Source organism: Triturus cristatus, chromosome 1_1 (assembly GCF_964204655.1).
Source record: "Triturus cristatus chromosome 1_1, aTriCri1.1, whole genome shotgun sequence".
NCBI lineage: Eukaryota > Metazoa > Chordata > Amphibia > Caudata > Salamandridae > Triturus > Triturus cristatus.
In genome coordinates this window covers 431,071,560-431,094,150 of record NC_140579.1, presented here as the reverse complement: position 1 = coordinate 431,094,150, position 22,591 = coordinate 431,071,560, and the positions used below count along the sequence as shown (strand labels likewise).

The 22,591-nt window shown below is 52.3% G+C and overlaps 1 non-coding gene and 2 pseudogenes across 1 annotated transcript; all 3 read right to left on the bottom strand.

The window, feature by feature from the left end:
* The window catches only part of LOC146870384 (28S ribosomal RNA), a 4,541-nt pseudogene extending 3,855 nt beyond the window's left edge, over positions 1–686 (bottom strand).
* Positions 687–1,104: 418 nt separating this feature from the next.
* Positions 1,105–1,258, bottom strand: LOC146870383 (5.8S ribosomal RNA). The gene has a single exon (XR_014959957.1). It is a non-coding gene; the product is annotated as a 5.8S ribosomal RNA (ribosomal RNA).
* A 1,260-nt stretch (positions 1,259–2,518) lies between these two features.
* On the bottom strand, positions 2,519–3,631 carry LOC146870382 (18S ribosomal RNA; annotated as a pseudogene).
* Between the last annotated feature and the right edge of the window lie 18,960 nt (positions 3,632–22,591).

Genomic DNA, 22,591 nt, shown 5'->3' with positions numbered 1-22,591 from the left:
CGGGAACGGGTACCCAGGGGAGGGTGCGGAGGCAGTCGAATCTTACTCGGCCCCGCGGACACGCCAAAGCTGCTGCCAGGGGGGCTGTAACACCCTCAGCCAGAACGGAGGGCCACCTGCCACCCCGAATCCTTCCCAGCCGACCGGGAGCCGGTCGCGGCGCACCGCCGCGGAGGAAATGCGCCCTGCAGGGGCCGGGTAGGGAGGGGACCCGGAACTCCCGGGCCACCGACGTTCCTGCCGTGTTGAATCCTCCAGGCGGACTGCACGGACCCCACCCGTTTACCTCTCAACGGTTTCACGCCCTCTTAAACTCGCTCTTCAAAGTTCTTTTCAAACTTTCCCTTACGGTACTTGTTGGCTATTGGTCTCGCGCTCGTATTTAGCCTTAAATGGAGTTAACCACCCGCTTTGGGCTGCATTCCCAAGCGACCCGACTCCGAGAAGACCCGATCCCGGGGCGCCGAGGGCTGCTACCGGCCTAACACTGTCTGCGGGGTGAGCCTCGATCAGAAGGACTTGGGACCCCTGAGCGACGCCACATTTCCCGCACCCGTCGGGCGGGGATTTGGCGCTGGGCTCTTCCCTCTTCACTCGCCGTTACTGGGGGAATCCTGGTTAGTTTCTTTTCCTCCGCTTAGTAATATGCTTAAATTCAGCGGGTCGCAACATCTGATCTGAGGTCGTAGTCGGAAGGAAACGCCGGAGTGTTAAGGGGGAGCTGGGAAAGGCCAGCCCCCTACCGGAGCAGGGGCCTCGCGTACCCGGCAGCGCGAGCCCTCTTTCCCCGGATCGCATCTGGAGGGGTTTCGCCCTCGCCAGGAAGCCGGCCGTGGAGGAAGGCGCCTGAGGCGCGGGCAGCCGGTGGGACACCACAGACAGCCAGCGCGGCACGCAGCCAGGTGGCCCGGGGCGGACCTGTCACCAGACCCCCATCTCGGGGCTACGCGTGCGAGCGGCGTACCTCCGTGGCAGGACACTGCAAGGGACCCTGCCACGGGCGATCGGGGTCTGACCTTGTGGGGGGACGAAGAGGAAGCAGAGCTCACCCTGCGATGGCCCCAGCCGCGTCCCGGGGAAGCCCCGGGGCGATTGACGATCAAGCGACCCTCAGACAGGCGTAACCTGAGGAGGAAACCGGGGCCACAAGGTGCGTTCGAAGTGTCGATGATCAAGGTGTCCTGCAATTCACACTAATTCTCGCAGCTAGCAGTGTTCTTCATCAACGGGCGAGCCAAGTGATCCACCGCCAAGAGTCAGAGGCAACTTTTCGAAAACGTTTGCCCACCTGCAGGTGCAGGAGAAGCGGGAGGAAGGCGACGCCGCCCGCGTGGCGAGACGGCCCGGGCGCCCCGTTCAAGGCTTCCCCTCTGGGAGTCAGACTGCACAGTTGGGAGAGAAAAAAAAAACATTGCCAGGCGCTCGGCCCGGTACCCCACCCCCACCCACCCACCCACCCGGGGGCGAGGGAGGGGGCTCCCGGAGCGACGGAAGCAGGCAGCCCCGAAGCCGCCGGTCCCTCCCGGAGTAACCCAGGAAGGACCACGTGAGTCTTCAAACCCCTCAGGCCGGCCACACAGTATCAGGTCGGACCGGGTACCTGGCAACAAGGGAGGGTCACCCCACCTGCACATCAGCCGTCCGTCGCCGGGCGGTCCCGAGTCGTGCCAGCGGGCTGGCGATCAGCCCACCACCACCCTCGCCTGGGTCGGAGGCACCAGAAGGGAAGAGCCAGGCGGCTCCCCATCCCGCATGCCTCCCACAGAGAGGAGCCGGGGTCCCCTCGCAGGCCCACGGCCCCTTCTCTTCCAGGCCGAGCCGGGGTCCCCTCGCAGGCCCACGGCCCCTTCTCTTCCAGGCCGACATGCTGCACAAGAAGGGCCGCTCCTCGGTCGCCCGGAACCCAGTCGGCCCAGGACTTGGACGCAGGAGGGCCCAGCCAGCGCCAGGGCCTTCGAGGGAGGGGTGGTACCAGCCAGGGGATGCACTGCCATTCGGTTTCCCCCAAGCGGGGGGTCGTGCCGGGTGACCTTGGGTTCCGTCTCAGAGAGGGACAGGGGATGGGGGCCGCCCCCCATCCCCGGTCCCTCACGCATTGGTCGGATACCCGCACCTGTCGGCGAAGGGTAGACACACGCTGATCCGTTCAGTGTAGCGCGCATGCAGCCCTGGACATCTGAAGGCGTCACAGACCTGCTATTGCTCGATCTCGTGTGGTTGAACGCCACTTGTCCCTCTAAGAAGTTGGACGCCGACCGCTGGGGGTCACGTAACTAGTTAGCATGGAGGAGTCTTTTTTTGTTATCGGAATTACCAGACAAATCGCTCCACCAACTAAGAACTGCCATGCACCACCACCCACAGAATCGAGAAAGAGCTATCAATCTGTCAATCCATTCCGTGTCCGGGCCGGGCGAGGTTTCCTGTGTTGAGTCAAATTAAGCCGCAGGCTCCACTCCTGGTGGTGCCCTTCCGTCAATTCCTTTAAGTTTCAGCTTTGCAATCATACTCCCCCCCCCAGAACCCAAAGACTTTGTTTTCCGGAAGCTGCTCGGCTGGTCATGGGAATAACGCCGCTGGATCGCTAGTTGGCATCGTTCATGGTCGGAACTACGACGGTATCTGATCGTCTTCGAACCTCCGACTTTCGTTCTTGATTAATCAAAACATTCTTGGCAAATGCTTTTGCTTTGGTTCGCCTTGCGCCAGTCCAAGAATTTCACCTCTAGCGGCACAATACAAATGCCCCCGGCCGTCCCTCTTAATCATGGCCCCAGTTCCGAAAACCAACAAAATAGAACCGGAGTCCTATTCCATTATTCCTAGCTGAAGTATTCAGGCGACCGGCTTGCTTTGAACACTCTAATTTTTTCAAAGTAAACACTTTGGACCCCCAGGACACTCAGTCAAGAGCATCAAAGGGGCGCCGAGAGGCAGGGGCTGGGACAGGCGGTAGCTCGCCTCGTGGCGGACCGCCAGCTCGATCCCAAGATCCAACTACAAGCATTTTTAACTGCAGCAACTTTAATATACGCTATTGGAGCTGGAATTACCGTGGCCCTAGCACCAGACTTGCCCTCCAATGGATCCTCGTTAAAGGATTTAAAGTATACTCATTCCAATTACAGGGCCTCGAAAGAGTCCTGTATTGTTATTTTTTGGCACTACCTTCCCGAGTCGTGAGTGGGTAATTTGCACGCCTGCTGCCTTCCTTGGATGTGATAGTCGTTTCTCAGGCTCCCTCTCCGGAATCGAACCCTGATTCCCCGTTACCCGTGGTCACCATGATAGGCACAGAAAGTACCATCGAAAGTTGATAGGGCAGACATCCGAATGTATCGTCGCCGTCACGGGGACGTGCGATCGGCCAGAGGTTATCTAGTCATCAAAGCGGCCGGGCGAGCCCAGATTGGTCTTGGTCTGATAAATGCACGCATCCCGGGAGGTCAGCGCTCGTCGGCATGTATTAGCTCTAGAATTACCACAGTTATCCAAGTAACAGATGGAGCGATCAAAGGAACCATAACTGATTTAATGAGCCATTCGCAGTTTCACTGTACCGGCCGTGTGTACTTACATGTGCATGGCTTAATCATGGAGACAAGCATATGCTACTGGCAGGATCCACCAGGTTGCCGCACCTGCTGACGGGGTGGGTTCAGGGGGGCCGCGTGCCCATCTTCCCGACCTGACAAGCTTCGCGCACCCCTCCCTCACGGGAGCCTGCTGGGGGAAGGAGCCCACCCGCCTGGGCGGGAGGGCTCGCTGATGGGGTGGAGAGGTGCGGTCGCATGGGCACCGGCAGGCCCAGCCATCTACCCCGGAAGGGAGAGGCGGGCCGAGGCACAGCCTGAGCGAGACGCATGGGTGTCGGAGCCTGGCGGCGGCGACACCCCTCTGAACAATCGTTCCGAGCTGCTGTGGAAATGTGCTGGGCGGAGATGGGTGACGGCGTGGCGCACGGGGCCTAGAGACCTGCTGGGCAGCAGCATCCGAGGGCCTGGTGCCACCCGACCCCTTCCGCTCGGGTCAGACCACTGGGGGAGACGAGCTGCCGGGGCCGCTCGGCCTTCATTCTGCTGGGTAGGTTGAAGGGCCACCCGCCAGGCTGCAGGTCCTCGAGTCAGACAGTGCATGCGGGGAGGAAGCTCCTTGCTTGAAACAGCCGAGGCTGGCCAAGCAGTCCATCCCTAAACGGACCGAGAGTGCCCAATCGATCAGAGTACGGCCAAGGCATCCCCTGGCAGGACGCCCTGCGCGGGGGGGAATCCGGCTTCACATCCCTGCCAGCTTCCGGGGAGAGCAGGCTCAAAGGAAAGGCCCATCGGGAAGGGGCCGAGAGGCAGGAGCAGGCCCGGGTGCTGCCTTCCCTTCTCTGAGAATCGCCAGACTTCACGGAGGTCTGACCCAGCAAACCCGGAGAAAAAGGACCATCGGGAAGGGGCTGAGAGGCAGCTGCGTACCCGGGCCCCTGGGGGCCCCGGTGGGCGGGCCAGGGTGCTGCCTTCCCCGGTTTCCGAATCGCCGGACCTCGCGGAGGTCTGACTGACCCTCTCCCTAGTAATCCAGAGGAAAATTACCACCCTTTCTTGTAATCCGTGCACACGAGGTGACAGAGGGGACCCAAGGCGCGAATGTACCCGACCTCCTGGAGCCCTCGCTGTGATCGGGGAGGCAAATGAGCCCTCATCGGGACTTCCAGGCAAGCCCGGCCATCTGGTCGCCCCATTAGAAAGCATTGTGGGCGACCAGACGGCCGAGGGGATAGGGGCGACCAGATGGCCGAAGGGATAGGTACGACCAGATGGCCGAGAGGAAAGGGGCGACCAGATGGCCGAGCTCGAAAGGGAAGCCATCTGGTCGCTCTGTGCCCCAACGAAAGAGTGAGCGGGCGCCGGGGCATGGCCAGGGCCTCAGCTGGGCCCCAGCCATGGAGGCTGCGAGGGGGACCCGACGGGCCCTCTGACCCGGGGCCCGCAGACACCTTGCCAAGCAGGGGAGGCCTACACGGTCCTGGGCCCTTGGTGAAGCAGCAGGCCGGGGCCCATGCCTGGAGCACCCAAACCGGGGCCCGGTGGGGCCTCTGGACCCAGCCGGGGCTCCCAGGTCCGGAGGCGCAGGGGAAGCCTCCCCGGGCCCGCCAAACCCCTATCCCAGGCACCCTGCCAAGCGGCAGGACCGAGGACGGAGCCCAGGGTGGAGAGGCCACCTTCCCCGGGGCCCTTGGGAGCCGCAGAACCCAGCAGAGCAGGGGGAGGCTCCCCATGCATGACAGAACCCCGTCCCAGGCCTTTGGTGAGTCAGCAGGCCGGGGGACGGGGTCCGGGGCCGGAGCACCCGACCCGGGGCCCGGTGGGGCCCCTGGACCCAGCCGGGGCTCCCAGGCCCGGAGGCACAGGGGAAGCCTCCCAGGGCCCGCCAGACACCATCCCAGGCACCCTGCCACGTGGTGAGACTGAGCACGGAGCCCGGGGTGGGGAGGCCACCCTCCCCGGGGTCGCAGGGAGCCCCTGAACCCAGCCGAGCAAGGGGAGGCTCCCCGGGCACGATGGAACCCCGTCCCGGGCCTTTTGCGGGGCAGCAGGCCGGGGACGGGGCCCAGGGTTGGAGAACACAAGCCAGGGCCTGGTGGGGCCCCTGGACCCAGCCAGGGCTTCTGGGCCCGGAGGGGAAGCCTCCCTGGACCCGCGGGACCTCGTTCGGGCACCCTGCCACGCGGCAGGACCGAGGACTTACCCTGGGGTGGGGAGGCCGGCCTCCCTGGGGCCGCTGGACCCAGCCCAGCAGGGTGAGGCGCGCGGGACCCCATCCGGGGCAGCCTGCCACGCAGTAGGCCAAGGGACGGACCCTGGGCTGGGGCGGCATCCTGGCCTGTCCTGCTGCTGGCTGAGGACCGCTAGGCAGAGAGGGGTCGCAGAGTACCCTGTCCCTAGTAATCTGGAGGAAGGCTACCCCACTTTCTGGTAACCTGTGCGCACCGCAAGACGGAGGGGACCCTAGGCGCGGACGTGCCCGACCTCCTGGAGCCCTGTCTTGGATCGTGGAGGCCAAGGAGCCCTCATCTGGACTTCCAGGCCGGCCCGGCCATCTGGTCGCCCTTATTGGAAAGCATTGTGTGCGACCAGATGGCCAAGGGGAATGGTACGACCAGATGGCCGGGACCGAAAGGACTACCGTCTGCCCGCCCCGAGCCTTTGCGGTAGGGCTCCCGCCTGCCCACGCAGGGCTCGGGGGGGCTCCGCTTCCCGGGGGCTCAGGGACCCCAGTTGGGCCTCAGGCGCAGGGAGGACACCAGGCACTCTCAGGGCCCAGACCCCCGGTGGAGAGGACTGCCCGGGGACCAATAGAGCCTGTCCCGGGCACTTTGCCAAGCCGCGGGCCGGGGCAGGGAGCCCTGGACGCCTGGGAGGTGTGGTCCGTGCCCAGCCCATTTGGTCCCCGGAAGAGAACCGCCAACCTGGGAGGGGTGTTCCCGGCATACCCTGCCCCTACTAATCTGGAGGAAGGCTACCCCCCTTACTGGTAACCCGCGCGCTCCGAGTGACGGAGGGGACCCTAGGCCCGACATCCTGGAGCCCTGGCTGGGATCCGGGAGGAAAATGAGCCCTCATCGGGACTTCCAGGCCGGCCGGCCATCTGGTCGCCCCATTGGAAAGCATTGCACGTGACCAGATGGCCGAGGGAAAAGGTGCGACCAGATGGCCGGGACCTGAAAGGACTCCCATCTGCCCGCCCGAGCCTTCGCGTTAGGGCTCCCGCCTGCCCACGCAGGGCTCGGGGGGGGTTCTGCTTCCTGGGGGGCTCGGGGACCCCGGCTGGGCCTCAGGCACAGGGAGGACCACCGGAGCTCTCGGGCCCGGACAACTGGGGGAGGACTGCCTGGGACCCGTGGAGCCCGTCCTGGGCACTTTGCCATGCCATGGGCCGGAGGAGGGAGCCCCCGGACAGGGTGGAGGTGGTGCCTGGTCATAGCCCATCTGGTCCCCGGCAAAGAACCGCCAGCCCCGGAGGGGTGTTCTGGCATACCCTGCCCCTGCTAATCCGGAGGAAGGCTAGCCCCCTTTCTGGTAACCCTCGCGCTCCGACTGACGGAGGGGACCCTAGGCGCGAACCCGCCCGACCTCCTGGAGCCCTGGCTGGGATCTGGGAGGCAAATGAGCCCTTATCTGGACTTCCAGGCTGGCTCGGCCATCTGGTCGCCCCATTGGAAAGCATTACGTGCGACCAGATAGCTGAGGTAAAAGGTGCAACCAGATGGCCGGGACCTGAAAGGATTCCCGTCTGCCCGCCCGAGCCTTCATGGTAGGGCTCCCGCCTGCCCACGCAGGGCTCGGGGGGCTCCGCTTCCCGGGGGGCTCGGGGACTCCGGCTGGGACACAAGCCCGGGGAAGGACCACCGGAGCTTTCTGTTAACCCTCGCGCTCCGAGTGACGGAGGGGACCCTAGGCGCGAACGCGCCTGAATTCCTGGAGCCCTGGCTGGGATCCGGGAGGCAAATGAGCCCTCATTGGAAAGCATTGCGTGCGTCCAGATGGCCGAGGGTAGAGGTGCGACCAGATGGCCGGGACCGAAATAACGCCAATCTGCCTGCCCCGAGCCTTCGCTGGAGGGCTCCCATCTGCCCTTGCAGGGCTCGGGGGCTGCAGAGCTCGGGGGCTGCAGGCTCCGGGGCTGCAGGGCTCGGAGACCCCATGCTGGGCCTCAGGCTTGGGAAGGCCCGCAGGCACTCCTGGGGCCCAGCCGCCCGGTGGAGGACTGCCCAGGACCCATGGAGCCTTGCAGGTCTCCGGGGCTCTGCACAAGGGACCCTTGTCCTGGGCAGATGGGCACTTGTCAGGCCATAGGACGGGGGCTCCCAAACCCCGGTCCCTGCTTCTCAACCCAGCCATGCCAGGGAGATCGGGGAACCTGCCCAGGCACGAGGGCCCCCTGTCGCGGGCACACGGACCCTCAGGACGTGAGCTCGTTTTCCACACATTTTTTCCAACATTCTGCGTAGTGGCGCTACACCAACTACGCCCAGCCCTACTTAAAAGCCCTTCCTATTTACAGAGCTCGATATAGCCAGAGCACAGATGACTGGGTTTAGTGCCAGCAATGACTTCTGGGGCTCTGGTTTTTAGCCCAGGACGTGGACACATGCCCTTCAGCACTGAATGCAGTTAAGAATCTCAGGGTAAAACTAGACTCCAGCATCATGATGCCCCTGCCCTCCCACATCTCTCGTCATGGCTTCACAGATGAATGATCCAGCAGTGAGAATATTGTAATGGCTCCCTAGCACTTTTCGCGCCATCTGTTAGATCTTGTGTCGGCTACAAGGTCTGTGTTCAGACCTCCAAAAAGGAAATGATCTATTATTACTTACCTTGGTGCACCCATGAGGTTTTTTTCTGTATTCAGGTCCGTTCTTTCTGTAACGCTGTGTCCAGTTAGTTTCCCTCAAGTCCAAGATATATTCGGTTTTGAAAAAACTTAAAGACTTACCTATTCCAGTCTCCTCTAAACCTAACATTCATTCATTTATATAGCGCCAAGAACTTATCTATTTATATACTATGTGCTAGAAATATTACATCGACCCTAAAACATTAGGCATTGTCACTGCTGTATGAAAAGACACAAGGCATCAAAATCTACCTTACATATTGACAAACATTTTTGTTGAAAATAAGTTACCCTACCTTGAAATATGCAGTTGGGCTTTGAGTACTACCCTCCATGCACCACAAATCTCTGTCAAGAGAAAGATTCACAAAGTAAGAAACAAACATTTGGTGGCGAATATAGTTCAGCTAACTGCACATTTAACAGTACATGAAACACCTAAACATAAGCATTGGCCAAGCCAATAGGTCTTGCCTAAGCAAGAGCTATTGACTTTATCAATTTGTTTTAGCAATGTTGTACACTAGAGTGGCTGGTGTTCTGCACGGCTAAAGGTTAGTGAGGTAAAGGAGAGTGGCGTAGAGCGGGAATGTCGTAAAGTGGAGTAGGGTAAAGTGTTATGGAGTGGCATAAAGTCTTGAGTGTTTTGGTGGGAGTAGTGTCGCAGAGTGGAAAGGCGAAGAGTTGAGTGGGAAAGAGTGGAGTACAGTATCAGAGTTGAGTGGAGTGGCATAGAACATCGTGGAGTGGTGTAGAGTATTGTGAAGTGGCATAGAGGGTGTTGCATAGAGCGGAGTGTTGTAGAGTGGGGTAGAGCGGAGTAGAATGTCAGAGTAGAGTGGTATAAATTGCAGTGGAGTAGTGTGTCACAGAATAGAGTGGCGTAAAGCGGCATGGAGTGGCATAAAGGGAGTTGCTTAGAGTGGAAGAGTGTCGTAGAATGGCAGAGTGGAATATAGTGCTGTAGAGTGAAGTGGCATTGAATGGAGTAGTGTCACTGGAGCAGAGATTAATGGACTAGAGCATTATAGAGTGGAGTATCGTGGAGTGTCGGGTGAAGTGACATGAAGTACAGTGGTGCAGAGTAGATTGGCGTAGGGTGCAGTGGCCAAGAGTGCACTGACGTAGCGTGCGTAGCATAGAGCAAAGTGGTGCAGAGTAGAGTGCAGTGGCATAGAGTGCAGTGGCATAGAGTGCAGTGGCATAGAGTGCAGGGTTGTAGAGTGCGAGGTCATAGAGTGGAACAGGGTCATAGAGTACAGTTGTGCAGAGCGAAGTTAAGTGGCGCAGAGTGCAGTGGTTTAGAGTAGAGTGTCGTAGAGTGCAGTTGTGAAGAGTAGAGTGACGATGAGTAGACTTGGCGTAGAGTACAGTGGTGCAGAGTAGATTAGAGTGGATTGGTGTAGACTTCCGGGGTGTAGAGTGGAGCAATGCATAGTTCAGTGGCATAAAGCAGAGTGGCATAAAAGAGAGTGGCAGAGAGTGCAATGTTACAGAGTATACGGTCGTAGAGTGCAGTGGTGTTGAGTAGAGTGGTGAGGGGTGCACTGGCATCGATTGCATGGTGCAGAGAAGAGTATCGTAGAGTGCAGTGGCGCAGAGTAGAGTGGTGTAGAAAGCAGTGGCATAGGGTACAGTGAAACAGAGTAGAATAGAGTGGTGTGCAGTGACAGAGTACAATGGGGTACAGTGCAGTGGCATAGAGTACAATAACGTATGGAGTATAGTGGCATAGAGGAAGTGGTGCAAAGAAGACTGGAGTAGAGTACATTGGTTTTGAGTAGAGTGGTATTGAGTGCATTGGCATAGAGTGCAGTGGTGTAGAATACTGCAGAGTGGAGTGGCAATGAGAGCAGTGGCGCAGAGTGCAGTGGAATGGAGCAGATAATTTCAGAGTAGAGTGCAGTTGTGCAGTGTAGATCAGCGTGGCATAGAAGAGACTGGCATAGAGTGCACTAACGTACAGTGGAGTGGAACTGAGTAGAGTGCACTGGCGTAGAGTGCAGTGCTGCAGAGTAGGCTGGCATAGAATGGAGAGGTGTGGAGTGGCGTACTGTTCAGCGGCGAAGAGTGCAGTGGTGCATAGTAGGTTAGTGTGGGATAGAGTACACTGGTATAGAGTGGAGTGGTCTAGAGTGGTGTAGAGTAGAGAGGTGTATAGTGGAGTGAAGCAGAGGAGAGTGGAGTGACGCAGTGTGGAGTGGAGTTGCGTAGTGTGGAGTGGTGCAGAGTAGGATACAGTGGTGTAGAGTGGTGCAGAGTAGAGTGGAGTATGCATGGTATGGTAGCGACCTGCCCTTACAGACAACACATCTTCAATTGAAATGACCATTGCATTTGCACTTACATACAGTTTTACTGATAAAAGTATACATTGCGCAAACGATAATGTGTGGAAATGTCATTAGCCAATGCTTTGATTTGATCATCAGCACAGTTCATTTACATTTGCAATCTGCTGTGTGCTAGAAAAAAATAACAGCGTACAGCCTTCCTCTAGCAGGCCCCCACATAAAGCTTCTCACTCTGAGGTCAGAGAATAGAGTGGTGTGGAGTGCAGAGATGCAGAGTGCAGTGTCAGAGTACAAAGGCGTAGAGTACAGTGGCATGGAGTATAGTGGCGTAAAGTGCAGTGGTGCAAAGAAGACTGGCGTAGAGTACATTGGTTTTGAGTAAAGTGGTATAGAGTGCATTGCCATAGAGTGAAGTGGATTAGAGTGGTGCAGAGTGGAGTGGCGCTGAGTGCAGTGGCATAGAATAGATCATTTCAGATTAGAGTGCAGTTGTGCAGAGTAGATCAGAATGGCGTAGAAGAGGTGGTTTGAGGTGGAGGAACATGGCGGCTGGCTGACGCTGGTCGCGGGAGCTCCGGACCAACAGGGAGGAAAACCCATGGACGATTAACCCCAAGATGCCGTTTCTTTAGCTAAAGGTGGGAGAACGATAAAATGATTTTTTCACCTGTATTCCTGGTATTAAACACTGTTTGTTTTTTCCGGACTGGCGGGATGGCGTGCTCCTGAGTGGTAGGCGGTAGGACCGTGAAGACCCGGCTGCGGATGGGGGCGGAAGCGTTTGCAGAGCCGAAAGGTCGGACCACGCTGTGCGAGGGAAGCTGGCGGTAGACGCCGGGCAGGTTTGTGGCGGCGGACCAGAGCAGCTGTTGCCAGGATTGATTTCTGGCCACTCCGAAGCAGAAGAGCAACACGGTCAGTGACGGGGGAGGTTGATGGAGCATATATGAATTGTAATTCACCAGATTCTTTATATCTGCGGTGTGTCGCTGCAGTTAAAAATTGGGAAAGCTGCGAGTTTACTGACTCTGGGACCCTTGTGGGATGCACTTTGTCTATGCTATCGACCCATGTAGGCATGGACGCTCTACCGGAAGAGGGATTAAGTGTACCTTGCGGTGAAGGCTTGTTTGGTGGTAAGAGGGACCAGAGGCTGAGGGAGAGTCAAGCAGGAGTGGTGGGAGAGGCCGGGGTGGGGGGCGAGAAAGGCGACAAGGGGGATACCAGAAAGTTGGACTGACCCACTGGCCGCTGAGCTACCTGATAGATTGACCAAATCTATCTCAATTGCTCAAAGAAACAGATATCAGCTACGCTCGCAGATAGAAAGCGAGCTACAGCCTGCCTTTCCTGGTGGGGCCAGCATAGTAATTCCGACCACACCACGGCAGAGAAAAAAGAGGGCTAAGGGTAGTAAGACGGGAGAGAAAAAAAAAACGTCAGGCTGTTGAAGGCCGTGCTCCCCTATTTAAGTCAACTCCCTCCCTGAAATCTTTTTTTAATATTATGGAGCAAGTAGCCACCTCCAAGAATAAAGTAACACCGCCTCTTGCATCCTCCAACATCTTGGATGCATCTAACGCATCCAGTACCTCTAGCACTAAAAGTACTTGCTCCAAAGAGGCCGATAACCAGATAAATCTCGATATTGTGAATCCCCAAATACGGATTGAGAACAGATTTTCCCCTTCAATGTCTGATGGGTCGGTCTAAACAACCTCTCTCGCTGAAATTATCGGAGCCTCAAACCCCCTAGAACCAGGAGGTTTGTTATTACCAAGTCCACAAAATGAAATCATTGAGACGGATACGATGGATACTGAGAGGTGCTGCTCAGGGGGTTCAGATGGCGGAAGCAGCCAGCTTGTGCAACTCTTCCAATCTCTCCGTGGAGATATATTGTCTAAATTTGAAATTTCGGAGTCTAACCAGAAAGAGATAAACGAGAAATGTACAAGTCTGGAGCAAAAGCTGGACGATATTAGTAAAAGAACAGAGGTGCTGAGGCTGAGGTCGCTACCTTATCTCAAGTTACTCAAGACCACTCTAAAGATATAGTGGATTTAAAGGCTCAGAATAGATTGCTGCAAATGGATATTGAGCGATTAGAGTTGCATGCCAGAAGAAACAATCTTAAATTTTTGAATGTACCTGAAGGGCCGGAAAATGGCGACATCAAGACTCTGATCTATAAGCTCCTTAGAGAGGGAATATTAAGAGACAAACCCAAGATTGACCTGGAAAAAGAAATTCAGAGAGCGCATAGGGATCCTTTTAGGCAGCACCCCAATAGGAAAGCCCCAAGGAAAATCCTGGTTAATTTTCAAACATATGCAGTTAAGGAGTTGATATTGGGTCGAGCGTTAATTGATAAATCCCTTCAGATAGATACCACTAAATACCTCATTCGCTCAGACGTGGGCCGGGCAACGGCACAGAGGCAGTGGGAGCTAGGCTCTAGAATGCCAGATTTGAGAAGTCTGGGGGCGCAGGTACAAATGAAGTTTCCAGCAGCCCTACGGGTCGTTTGGAGTAACAAAACGTATAATTTTACATCTCCGCAGGAAGTAGACACATTTTTGTCTGATATTAGGAAGACTCCGCACTAATATAAAAAATAAAAAATTAAATGAGAGAAGTAAGAGATGTGACTGCTTCCTTTTCTCCATCCTCTCTTCTCTTTACTTTTTTATTAGGTTTACCCGTACTTTGAGATCCCCCTATAATATCTAAAAAAAAATAATAATTTTTAAGAGAGGGGTGTAGTATAAAGGAGAAAACTGAGGAAAAAAAAAAAAGGAAAATAATGAAGAGTAAAGGGAAAACGGCATGCCACTCGATTATGATCTTACTATCCATGGGAGGTTCTATCCCGAGTTGGGTTCATTGACTCCCGATAGGCGACAGGATCGCCAAAGACAATAAGGGGGGGGGGGGTTCCTCAAGGGGGGAGGTAGGGGGGAGGGGGAGTAGAGGGAGTAAAAAAGAAAAATGTGTTCCTCATATAATCTTGGAAATGAAAGTAAGGATTGAAATTGGGGCGAGACTAGATTTAGAAAGAAAAATTATCCACCTTAGGAGAAACTTAGAAAAAAACCCTGATGAATAATAATATTCCCAATAGAATTAAAATTATTAGCTGGAATGTCAATGGACTGAGAGATAATAGGAAAATGGCTAGAGTCTGAATTTTTAAATAAATCAGAGGCCCATATCTGTTTATTGGAAGAGACCCACCTGGAGGCATATGAATGTGAGGCAGCGTTTGGTAAGCATAGGTGGATTCAAGAGCTCTGCTGTTCCAAACAGATACGAAACACAATGGGAGTGGCAATTATAATTCGATCTAATAAGGGGATTAGAGTAGAAAAGTTTGAGACGGACCATTCAGGGATATGGCTAGTTGCATCTCTTCTAATTGAAAGCTCTCCATTAGCATGTGCAGTATATTATGGGCCCAATCAGGATACACCCGGAGCTCTATCATGTTTAAAAACCAGTCTCTCAGCTTTGACATTACCAGTCGTAATGGGAGGAGATCTGGTTTTGAATGAGAATCTAGATCGTACATCTAGGGTTAAATATACCCCCCCCCCCCCCCCCGTAAGTCGTTAGTAGAGCTGAAAAATATTGTTAAAGACTTTAACCTAATAGACATCTGGAGGGTGAAAAACGGCAACAGGAGGGATTTTTCCTACTATAGCCGTAAGTATAGGCACCGCTCGAGGATTGATTACTTCCTGTTGGACCAAGTTTTCTACCGTGAGGTAGACTCCATAGCATATATTCCAGCTATACTCTCCGATCACTATGGTGGAATGGACCATAAACCTGAAGAAAGAAAATCAACAGAGAAGGTGGACATTAGATAGGTCTATACTATCGCAGGAGGAGGTTATAGGAAATTTAAAATCGGATATAGAGGAATATTTCAGGCTCAACTCTGGAACAGCAAACAATCAGACTATATGGGAAGCATTTAAGGCGTACATTAGAGGGACCATAAGCGCATGGACGATCAGGAGAAATAAGGTTAGGAGGCGGATTGAAAAAGAGAGCCTTGTTAAGATCAAGAAAAAAAGAAGAGCAGCTTCAGCAGGCCTCTGTAGATCCTCAAAAAAATATACTATCTATTCAAAGTGAATTAGATGATTTGCTGGCAGAATACCAGGCAAGTCTAGATAACATTTTAAAAGATAGGTGGGATTCAAGTAAGCTTCAGAATTTCTCCTATGGGGAAAAATGTGGCAGACTTCTTGCATGGAAAGCCAGAACGGATAGAGTTCGAAACCAGATTAAATGTATTCTGCTTCAAGATATAGGAGTCATCACTCATGATGACATTCTAATTCGAGAGGAAGCCAGATCATTCATGAAAAACCTATACAAAGAATATATATGTCCTTCTACCCGGAATATAGAAGAGTGGTTAAACCAGATAGAGATCCCTCGGCTAACGGAAACAGAATGCATCTTTATGGCTTCGCATATAAGGGAAGAGGAAGTCCTCGCCCAGATAAAAAAAAATGGCCAGGGGTAAGGCAGCTGGCCCAGACGGGCTCCCAATTGAACTATATCAGATAGAGTCAGGGGAAGTTGTCTCCGCCTTGACGATTTTGTTCAACAGAATATACATATTGGGTGATATTACTCCAGATACTTGGTCTGAAGCCACAGTCACTCTGATCCTGAAGCCTAATAAAGATCCCCTAAAAATTCAGTCTTACAGACCAATTTCATTGTTGAACACAGATTATAAAATCTTCGCAGGGGTCTTAGCAACAAGGTTGGCCAAAGTCATTAAAACGATTGTGCATCAGGATCAGAGAGGTTTTATTCCTGATAGACAGTTAAATGAGCTAACCTTTCAAGCTATTGCAGCAGTAGATGTTGCAGTGGCTAAGAAGCTTCCGCTGACCCTTCTGGCCATCGATGCCGCTAAGGCTTTTGATCAAGTAAAGTGGTGTTATTTGTGGTCGGCTCTGTCCAGGTTTGGACTTCCTCATAACTTTGTTTCAGCTGTTCGGTCCTTATATAAGAGCCCTCGAGCAAAAGTCTTGGTAAACGGAGTCCTCTCAGACTGGTTCATAATCTCTTGCGGAACCAGGCAGGGGTGTCCTCTATCACCTCTGTTGTTTAATCTCTATATTGAACCTTTGGTCTGTCAGCTTAGGTCTGATCCTATGATTCATCCTTTAGAATTGCAGACCGAGAGCTAAAATTTGCTCTATATGCCGATGATCTCCTTATGTTTACCTCTTATCCAGCTGAGGCTACCCCAAGATTGTTTGAGCAAGCAGAATTGTTTGGAGTAATCTCGGGGTATAAGGTAAATAACTGAGACTATGCACTGGAACCAAGCAGGAGGGGCAGTTGGAGCCAAGACACATATGAGGTATTTGGGTATAATTTTGGCCCAAAATATTTCGGAAATAGCTCAAATAAACCTGGAGAGTTTATCAGGATGTTTGTGGCCTATTGCAACGATGGTCTGGCCTCTCCTTGAGTATTTTTGGCAGAGTAAATTTAATTAAAATGATTATTCTGCCGAAGATTATTTTATTGGGCTCTATTCCATTGACATTTCCAGCATCTGACATTGCTAAAATACAGGGGAAAATAGGCTCCTTTATCTGGAACACTAAGACATCAAGGATCTCCTGGAAAAAATTAAGGAGAAGCCTTAAAATGGGAGGGTTGACTCTACCGGACTTATTTGTCTGTCACTCGTTTCATTTTAAAGGTTTCAGAATGTTAGCTGGAAAGACAGCTGCCTTTTCTCTGGGTTTATTGTTTCAAGCCTTATTACATGTGTTAGACCTGGCACCTTGGCGTGAGTTTCCACTTCCACTTTTTGCTGATGTGCCTCATTGTGTTTTGTTGGTGTTAGCTGCTCAGGGCACTGTGCCACTGCTAATCAGTGCCACAGTGCAAGTGCTCCCTTTGTAAAATGTATACATTGATTGGTGTCCATGATTGGTTCATTTGGTTTACTGTCAGCCCCTAGTAAAGTGCACCAGGAGTGCCAGGGCTTGTAAATACAAATGCTGCTGGTGGGCTTGCAGCACTGGTTGTGCCACCCACAGAAGCGGCCTAGTAAAATGTGTCTAGGATCTGCCACTGCAGAACCTGCGCGCAGTCTGGTACTGTCGCGCTGACTGCGCAAGTGCACCCACTTGCCAGTCCCTAAACCTTCCCTTAACTACATATTAGTCACCCCTCTGGTAGCCCCAAGGGCAGGGTGCATTGTAGGCATAAGGTAGGACATGCCCTGATGTGTGTGGCATGTCTTAATAGTGAATTACAGCCATTTTCTTTTTTCACTATTGAAGGCTACCTGCTCTCCATAGGCCAGAATGGGCTGCTGGAATTACTACACCCTGTAATCCCAGTGGACTCATAGAGCATGGTAGAAAGTCATGTTTAGTATGCCTGAACTCAGAATAATAAAATACTTCTTTTAGTAAAGTTTATTTTAATATCCTGCGTTTGTAAATGCTACTTTTAGAAAGTTAGTATTTACTGATCTGGCCATTCAGTCCGCCTCTGCGCTGGGTGTGTGTGTTCTGCCTAGCAACAGTAAAGAGCAGGGCTGGGGAATTCCAGGAGACAGGTTGGCTGCCAGGTGGTGGGTAGAGAGATTACACCAGGATGGGTGGGAGGAGTACACCCTGACTCTTGAATAGACCTGTGCTCTGCCAGCACAAAGCCGGCGCCGCCCCCTGTGGAGCGGCTGATGTCTCTGCCCTGCTGCTGAAAGGAAAGCGCAGAGTCACCACAACAAAGTGCTCCAGAACTGGACTGAGACAGGCCCAGGCCCCCTGGCCACAAAGAACAAAAGAAACTGTGTATAAAAGTAGGAGCCTGGCTCCTAAGAAATCAGATCCTGTTTGCGCCAAGAAGAAACTCTGCCTGAAGGAGAAGGACCTGGAGAAGCTGAAGGAGGAATACTGTCTCTCTGCCTGAGAGACTGGCCTGCAGTGGGTGCCTGTCTGCTGGAAGGAGAAGGAAAGCCTGAAGAAAAATACTTTTATTCAACTTGTGCTTTTACAAACAATCTCCAAGGGCTTGCGTGTGAACTTGCCCCCTGATCTGCGCCCCAGGAACAGTGGGCGCTACTTTCCCAGAAGAAGAGGAGCTGCTGGAGGTGGTCTTGAACGCTGGCCCCCGAGTACCTGTGTGTCCCCCTCTATCTGAGCACCGCGACTGCCGCCCACCGGGGCTGCTGTGAGCACCGTAAAGGCCTGACTGGCCCGAGCACAGCAAGCAACTGCCCCCCGAGCCGTAGCTCGCAAAGTGAAGAAGAAACTTACCAGGCTCCAAGCGCCGAGCCTCCGCGACCCCCGGGTGTGGAGGCCACTGTGAGGACCTGCGATGCACAGATCAACTCCTGAACTCAGCCGACAGCGCGACGCGCTGAAGAAGTGCCTCTGAGGCTGCCCTCGACTTCTGACCCCGTGGGTAGGTGTGTCGCCGCGGAGGAGTGCCCCCACGAAGCATCCCGGTCCACGGAGGAGCCGGGACCCAGACGCGACGTGGGACACTCGTGCCCAACCACTGCAGACTGCAGCGAACATTTGCCCCCAGTGAACAAAGTATTTCGTGCCCTACGCGTGCTTGACGCGCAGCATACTGCCATCAAAGTATTGTAAGCGGGTCTGCTCTCACCTTGAGCTTCGCCCGCCCTGAACTGCCAAGTGAGGCCGTTCGCCTCTCAACTGCCTGCTGGTGCTCCTAGCGAACCGGATCGGCCTCACGAAGTCACCCGGGTAGGAAGTGTCGATCCCCCTGCACGGACCGTGCCTCCATTGAAGTCCGCAGCAGCGCTCACGCGGGTAGCGTGAGCTTTGGCCTGCGTACGTTCGACGCGCCCTCTCCCGAGTACGGCACGTGTAGTTCAAGGCCGGTAGTCGCACGTCTCACGCGAGAAGCGTAGGAAACGGCACGGCGGCTGGAAAATAGCGGTAAGAAGCAGCTGAAAGCGCTACAAAGCGTAGGAATACTCTAAAGACTTCCTTTGAAACACAAGTGTGGCTTTTTAAGATCTATGGACTGCCCTTAAGCCTACAAAAGTAACTGGAACATAATATTGCCAAGTGAACTGTATTTATGCAACCTGCCTGAAAGAAGAGCTTTTATATAAAGAATCATATTTTTGATGAATACAGCCTTGTGTCTTTGTGTGGTGGGGAGGTGATTATTGTGTGGGACAATTTGAACGCTTAACCTATATGCCCTCTGGAAATTTAGCCTGACTGCTCACGCCACGTTACCTAGAGGGTGAGCAGGGGTTATTTTTAAAGAGGTGATCGTTTGCCCTGACTTAGATGAAAAGGGTCCCTGCTTGTCGCAAGTGCATACCTGCGCCAACCAGAGACCCCGGATTCTAACAACATGGTATACCTCAGCGGCAAGAATACTTCTTATTTAAGTATTGTGACCCAAGGTTTTTCAAGAGGGTCAGACTAAAGATTCTCGATACTGCTCTTAAGAACTGGCTGTACGTTAGAAAGAGTCTAAAAATCCCATATTATGCGCCTCAGGCTCCGATTTGGGACTCTCCAGGTATACCAGACTGCCTTAATGACCAACTTTCCCGTCCTCTTAAAGAGGCAGGCTTGTTCTACTGGCAGGATCAGCAGAAAGACTCGCAGCTTTTGAATTGGGAGTCCCTATCCTGCCTGACAGGTGGAACCCTATCAAGATACAAGTGCTATCAGCTGTCAGGATGGTGGGCAAATAAATCTTGGGAATTTGATTCATTGAACCCTAAGTTTGACTATGTATCAAGGAGGGGTAGATGGAAGCAGGAGGTATCTTTTTGGTACTGGGCCATCCTAGAGGCAGAAGCTATAACAGAACCTGAACTTCACAAACTTTGGGGCAATGTTATTAGCTCAGATTCCAATGACCTCATGGAATTATGGGGAGATTCATTCACCATGCTACATGCTGTGGTTAAATCAGCTCCACTCGAAAGAAACCATCTATATACCGCATACAGAGCATACATATCTCCCAAAAAGCTAACAAAGATAACAGGCTTAGATCATCATTGCCCAAGATGTAAACTGCCTGCAGCCGATGATTATCATATGTTTATAGACTGTCCTGAGATAGTAAGTTATTGGGTCACGGTGCGAGACTTTTTAGTTGAGGTATTACATAAACAAATCGAAGTCACTCCAAGAATGATTATGTTCGGATTGCATACAGACTATCATCTTAATGAACCGGCATCCAAATTTATTTTTTATGTGATTATTCTGGCAAGACGAGAGATATGTAGAGCCTGGAAAAACATAAATGCTCCAACTTTTATAGAGTGCCTGAAATATATCATTTATACTAGTGAATCCGATATGGCATGTGACAGTAACAGCTATGGAAAAGTCTGGGCAGCCCTGGTTGCATGGCGGAATAGATAAAGTTTATTCCAATGATTTCACCTGGGCACTGCTTGTTCGGTCCCTCCAAAATAGCGCAGGGTTATCTGGTAGCGCGAAAAGGAGTGGACATTGAAGGCAGTGGTTGCTTGAGGGTCTGACCCTCTCTCTCGCTCTCTCCGCACTGGTCTTGAATATCAGGGCTGTGTTAGGTCGATCGGTGGGGAGAGATTATGGCCTCCCATCAGGAATGCCCATCTCGATATATGAGGAATAAAAAGAAAAAAAAAAAAGAAAAAAAAATGAATGGCGTAGAAGAGACTGGCATAGAGTGCACTAAAGTACAGTGGAGTGGTACTGGCGTAGAGTACAGTGTTGCAGAGTAGGCTGGCATAGAGTGGAGTGGTGCAGAGTGGAGTGGCGTACTGTTCAGTGGCAAAGAGTGCAGTGGTGCATAGTAGAGTAGTGTGGGGTAGAGTACTCTGGTATAGAGTGGAGTGGTCTAGAGTGGTTTAGAGTAGAGAGGCGTATAGTGGAGTGGTACAGAGAAGAGTGAAGTGACGCAGTGTGGAGTGGAGTGGAGTTGCGTCATGTGTGGAGTGGTGCAGAGTAGAATACAGTGGTGTGGAGTGGAGTGGAGAGGAGTGTGGTGACAGAGTATGCATGCTATGGCAGCGACCTGCCCTTATAGACAACACATCTTCAATGTAAATGACCATTACATTTGCACTTACATACAGTTTTACTGATAAAAGTATACATTGCGCAAACGATAATGTGTGGAAATGTCATTAGCCAATGCATTGATTTGATCGTCAGCACAGTTCATTTATAGACATTTGCAATCTGCTGTGTGCTAGAAAAAAATAACAATCTACAGCCTTCCTCTAGCAGGCCCCCACATATAAAGCTTCTCACTCTGAGGTCAGAGAAAGAAAAATAAACACCAAGCTCCCTGGAAGACATTGCCTGAAATTTGACCTCCATTCTGAACGTACAGCAAATGTGACAAGATAAGAACAAGATTTAAAGGCCGGTCTACAGAAAGTGAGCTTGTGGAAGAATACAGAAAACAGGATATGGGCAACAGGATGGGCGAGCTCGAGCTGGACAGCCTTAAGCAAATAAAGCCAGCAAATAGAAAGCCAGAAAACATGAGTTACAAACCACAAAGCCAATGGTAAGCAACAGGCGGAATGCATTCCTAGGTCAACTTTCTGAATGTCCCCTGTTGCAGGGATTCTGCTGAGTCACAGAACTTTGCACGCTTGGGATCATAGGACCTTAGGAGGCAGGGACTGAGTGATCCTACCACCTGAGTACCCATGAGCCCGGGACCGACTAGCTATAGTGTCTCACTTGCCCTCCTACTCACTCACAGAGGAACAAGTGATTAGACACCCCAGAGCAAAACACTACTGACCCTCTCAGGAATCGGGGTTGCAGGACACACCCTTTCGGTCTCACACTCGTACTAATCCACAATAAGATCTGACAGAGACACGAGAAAAGTTTATATGTTTATTTTAACTATCGTGCTCTAGTGTGCATTATACGTGCCACAATAAGTTATAAATGCTTAACACAAATACGTTCAGCATAATAAGTAGTCCATAAATCATAAAAGGAGCTGTAAGCCCAACCCCCTCCCCTTCTACAGAAGCAAAGTGATTATATATCAGAAGATTTCTGGGTTTTGGCAGCACACCCTGTACCTTAGCATGCACAGATGAAAGTTAAACATCTCAGGAGCTGTCACAATCTCTTCCCTGGAAAGCTCCCTCTCAAAGTGTGTTGTTATCTACTCGTGCATACCTATATGGCAGAAGTACGTGTTTCGAAACAGCTGCATTTGTGCATTTTGTCTAGGTGCTGAGGTCTGACCAGAACAAAATAACAAGTGGCATTGTTGCTTGACCTTGTCTATATTGTGCAGATTAAATCCCAGGAAAGAACAGAACGTGAAAACAAAAGGCAGCTTTTGTGTGAAAGTACATTGTGGCACAAAGCAAAATATGTTTGAACATGTTACTTTACAAAGCAGAGGGCCAGCTGCAACGTGCTCATGCTCTTTAGCAAACCAGACAGAACTGCGACCTAAAATTGGCATCCTGAATTACACATGGAAGAGAACGATTGAAAGTAAAGGGACAGACAAAAATTTTCCTTGGGCAGATGTCTTCAACGGTGACAGGCAGTGACACTTGCATTTACTTAAAGGTTTCTAGAGATGATAATTTACTTGTGTGTAATAATGAATCGGAGAATATGTGGTAATGCAAAAATATCAATCTCATTGGGCTGGTATTACTGGGAAGATGGCAGCTTAATCAATAAGTTCCTTCACATTTGGGCGATAGCCTTTCAATGGACTTCAAAACCCCCCATATCTTTGAAGAAATACCCTCATCAAAATACGATGCTAAGGTAGGAGGCGTCCTTATGGGAATTAATTTTGCCTGGACAAGAAGAGCTCTTCATATTCAAAAGCCATAACATGCATTTCAACTAATAATCATTGTG